We start from the raw sequence: 5,265 nt of genomic DNA on the forward strand, positions 1-5,265 counted from the left end.
GAAGAAGGCTTACATAATGGACGCATTTCCTTTTATGTACTACGCAAACCTGAAACGTGCGTATTAAATCATTTCAGACTATTATTATTTAGTTTGACTTCATTATTATTTCTAATACAAAGACAGCGAGCTAGCAGAATCGTTAGCATCCCGGGCGAAATGCTTAGCGGTATTTCGTCAGCCGCTACGTTCTGAGTTCAAATTCCGCCGAAGTCGACTTTGTTTTTCATCCTTTCGTGGTCGATAAATTATGTACCACTTGAGTACTGGGGTCGATGTAATCGACTATCCCCCTCTCCCTAATTTCAGGCCTTGTGCCTACAGTAGAAAGGATTATTACAGCTAATACGACTCGATGCCAGTACAGACTTACCGCTCTTGATTTCACCAGTGTGAATACCTTAACAATGATTTGGAGTAATTTGTTACATTTGACTCGAGTCGAAAATTCTGGTACTGCCACTGCTTCTTAGCGTAACTGAAAACAAAGATAGATAGATAGATAGATAGATAGATAGATACATATGTGCACGCGCGTGTGTTTGCGTGTGTATACGAGGGGGTGCGGAAAAGTTCCTGGGTTTAAGGATACCGCGAAAGGCCTGGTTGGAAGCCCAACCTTCCCGAGTTCTTTTATAGGGCTTAGAAAAACTGACGGACCACTACAGTAAGTGTGTGAATCTGAGAGGGGAATATGTTGAATAAAATCATAATTAACTGATCCTTCTGTATTTTCGTTTACCCAAAGCCAGGAACTTTTCAATACTCACTCGTATATATGTGTATATATATATATATATATATATATATAACTTCTAAAACAAGAAGATGGAATGAGCATGCTTTAATCATCAGTCATAACAATTGTTTCTGTACAATAATAACAGCTGTTGGTTACTGAGTTTTCCACATCATACTATTTACATACAATATTATATAGATAATTACATAAATATATATGATCCAGCTGGATCAGAGTCAGTTTCCGATCGTTTTATACCCCATTGTGTTTTTGGCAATCTGTCTCTGTGGAGTAACTTATGGATTCAAATAGGCATAAGCCATAAAGATATCAAATAAAGTAATGGCAGATAGGAATGGAAATTATAAATCATAAAACAAAGAGACCAAAATTAATTAATGGAAATAAAAGTGAAGAGTATAAATATAAATGAAACCTAAAATTCTGTCCTTTTTTATTCTATCGTAAGCATGTCTCCTTTTTCTCATGAAGATAGTTTAAAACTGTGTATGCTGTTCTATGTTTTGATGCAGTTCACTTTACCAGATATTTTCGACCCAGAGTACAGAGTAACATTCCTCTTCTGTTCTCCATATTGCTTTATAACGGTTTTATTGAAATAGAGATAGGCTAAATTGTTCTAAACATGAGTCATATGTTATTAGGAAATCGTTGCAAACTAATTGATATTCTGAATGCATTTAATGCATATGTTTCAATTGATTATGTAACAAATTACTATGTAAGTACCACCCTCATTAGTTGATTACAAACGAAATGCATTGATGGAATCGAGTTTGCCTCTATATATTGTAGCAGAGAGAAGAAAGTCATATAAAACATGGAAAGAATTATATTATAAAGAGAGGGAATGAAAAAAGATGAGTCTTTTGAATAGATATCTAATGAAGAGGAGAGGATATATAATATAAAGTAAAAATAAATAGATAGATAAATAGATAAGTAGATAACCTAGTGGACAATGGACTTTTTTTAAAGAAAGGAGAAAATGAAAAGGGGGAAAGAGAGGAAACAAATGAAAAAAAAAAAAAAAGAGACAAGAACAATGAAGCGAATCAGTCTGGTAGGGACGAAAACAAGCTAAGCAATATGATACCTATGCTAATCAGATCATAAGGAATTTAGTAAGTGCTGTTCTTCTCACCAGACCATTACACTTTAGATCTAAAAAAGCATTTATTAGTCCATGTACTAGTAATAATTTCAAATCCTAAAATTGAAGGAAAGATTAGGATTTTCCCTCATTTAGATATGCTACAGTTTCGAATACCGGGTTTGATTGTAATTATGCACTATATAAAAATGTAAACACAAAGAATTGGTAATACTATAAATAATAATACTATATATAATATTAACAAAATTAATAGTACTATTAACGACAATATGTATGTATGTAAGCATGTATGTATGTATGTATGTATGTATGTATGTATCTATCATTTAAAATATACAATTTAAAGAAGTAGTAATAGTTTCATGCCAAAGAGATATAATAATTAGGTAGATTTTAAATAACAAGATATTCATCTCCAAATAATCTTCCAGGCTCAGGGCATAACGTCAGACCTAATTGAAAACTCAAGACGCTGTCTACGAGAAAACATGAAAAAAAAAAACTAAGAAAATCGTGAAGAATTTTGATGGAAAAAGTGGAAGGGAACAAAAATAATAAGAAAACTTTGCATGTAGAAATCACAATTAATCTAGCCGATGTAGTATAATATAATGGAGTGGCGACCAAAGTTTGTGAAATAGCTACTCAATTTGGAGAGGTCTTTATTCCCCAGTTCGACTAAAGAAACTTGTCTATATGTTTGTATTTGCTAAAAATTTCGGACCTGGAATTAAGTAGTGTGGTAGAACTTGGATCTAAAAAGAATGTGCGATCTTTCAGCTACGCATTAGTTGCATCTCTTCGATCCATTCATATCTATCACAATTTTCTCCACGATACTCCATTTGAATGTATGTAGTGTGCAGTTGGTCTTCAGATCCCCCACACATGTTAGCCAACATAGTGGCTTCATGGTGTCGACAGTTACAACTGGGAGAGGCATATTTAATAATGCCCGGAATTTCTTACCTCTGTTAATTTTAACATTTAAGGAGAAAGACGCGGGTGAACTATATTATTTTCCTATGTCTAATTTTAGGCTTCATATTCTTAACTGCAAGGTTATATCATATCTCATAAATAGACTAAAGAGATGCAAGTTATGCGTAGCTGAAAGATCGCACATTCTTTTCCGATCTAAGAATTCCACTACGCTACTTAATTCCATATCCGAAATGTTTAGCAAATGCAAGCTGATGGACGAGTATAGATATATATAAAGTTGAGACTTTGTATAGTTGTATTTAGAGTCTGATTTCCACATTATTTTTGTATTTTTATAATTTCACAAATACCTAATATTTTAACCAATCACAGTCACCAGTAGAGGATTCAGTAATTATCAGATATTGAGAAATATCTGATTCAACAAACAATTTTTTTTGTCTAAAATATTTTTCACCGAAATCAAATTCAAAGGGTTTTCTACTCAAACAAAAATATCCATCCTTATTGATGGAGAAAGGTATACAATATACAAAACAAATACTGATAGAACAATTTACAGCATCCCAAGAAAGATGATGGGTTAACTTCACGATATATGTCTAAATCCTTACAAAAAATTCCCGGGATGCCTGTGGCTACATTAATTCCTAATGGTGGCTTAGACGACTTAATATGTCTAGTTCGATCTCTTTCTCTTAAATTTGTTACTATAATTAATGTTTGCATAGTTATTTCTTTGTATATTAGTTCCCTCATGGTTGCATGAAATATTGCGATTGTTACACTGCACCTAATTTAATGGATATTAAACTGGCTATTAACTTTCGAACACAACGCTTTCAGAATGTATAGACCAATCTTGATTTACCTTTAATAGAACACATCTATGAGGTTCAAATAACAGAGATGATAATATTTTAATATCTCCTCTGAGTAATAACAATAACACTAATAGAGTAAGACCTCTTATGACTACATACCTAATGGAGTGTGTAACTGTAGAAACCATGATAAATCCCCAGCCCTCTGGAAACCAATGTTTAAGGATGGATATTATGTATAAGTCCTCGGTGAAAACATCTGATAATGTCCATTATTACATAGGCACTTCCGCCTCGAAATTCAAGGCAAAATTACATCAACGCATTCGTTCTTTGAACTACAAAAAAAAAAAACTACACTTCATCAGCGAAATTCATCTGGGACTTCAAGGAGAGGAGAGATTACTTTGTTTCGTGGTCTTTTATAGATAGTGCTCACACACACACACACACACACACACACACACACACACACACACACACACATAGAATGAGAGGTTGAGGCTGTATTTTGTGCTTGGTGGAGGCGTTTGAAATTGTAAATCCATTCTAATTCACTAACGTAGCAAGTTATTAATTCGATGTCCTCACTTAACAAAACATTCTTAAAATTTCCACACAAAATACCACATGATTAACTCACCTGGTTATAAATAAAATTAATACTAACGTTATCTTATCAAGAATTCTTTCTTTTCTTTCTTAAGTTATCTATTATGTAATATATTACTCCTTTCCCAAATAAGTTTTTACCTTTATTCCAATTCTTAACTATTGCACACAACTGAGTTCAGTTTAATTTAGTTCTTTTTAACTGTAGTAAACTTGATATTTCTCAAACCGAATAGAGAGAAATATCTTATAAATTTCATATACAGTTACTATACACCCGGTTGACCTACCCACGTTCCCTCTTCTAGGACTTTAAATGCCACCCTACCGCAGATTGGACAGCAAACAAGCTTGTTAATAGTAACTTTTCCTGAGCTGCGTTCTCACAATCTAATACACTCCAATGCTTGATGATATCTTGACCTACAGGACTGTGAATTCGGTAAGAATATAATAAATCAAAGAAAGAAAATTGCTATGTGTGTTTTCTACAATCCTTCATCCACAACTTTGTAGCAGAATCTCAAAATCTACCACAATAACTTTTAAGCCTTGAAGAGAATGATTGGAGTGGGTGGGCAACAATTTATTGATTGACTATGCATACACGCCATTGTGTAGCAAGGAAACAGCGCTTGAAGCTATTCGGAACGTTTGTAATTGTGAATAAAGTTATGTGAAAATATAATAAATATAATTCTTCATTCTTTGCTATTATATTTTATGATTAATACAGCAACCTACCGACGGGTGAATAACCTCTGATTTAAAGTTTGTACAGATCATCCGGTGTATTCATTCTATGTGGATTATTATACTCTGCAATAGAAATTCTGTTAGTCATGTTTTACAGCATGGAGTACTGACGAAGGTAGACGCCTGTGTTTCTTCACTCCCTAATTTCTATGTATGTGTATGTGTGTGTGTATGTATGTCTGCGTGTGCATGTGTGTGTGTGTGTATGTGTGTGTGTGTGTGTGTGTGAGAGAGAGAGAGAGAGAGAG

Source organism: Octopus bimaculoides, chromosome 9 (assembly GCF_001194135.2).
Source record: "Octopus bimaculoides isolate UCB-OBI-ISO-001 chromosome 9, ASM119413v2, whole genome shotgun sequence".
Taxonomy (NCBI): Eukaryota; Metazoa; Mollusca; class Cephalopoda; order Octopoda; family Octopodidae; genus Octopus; species Octopus bimaculoides.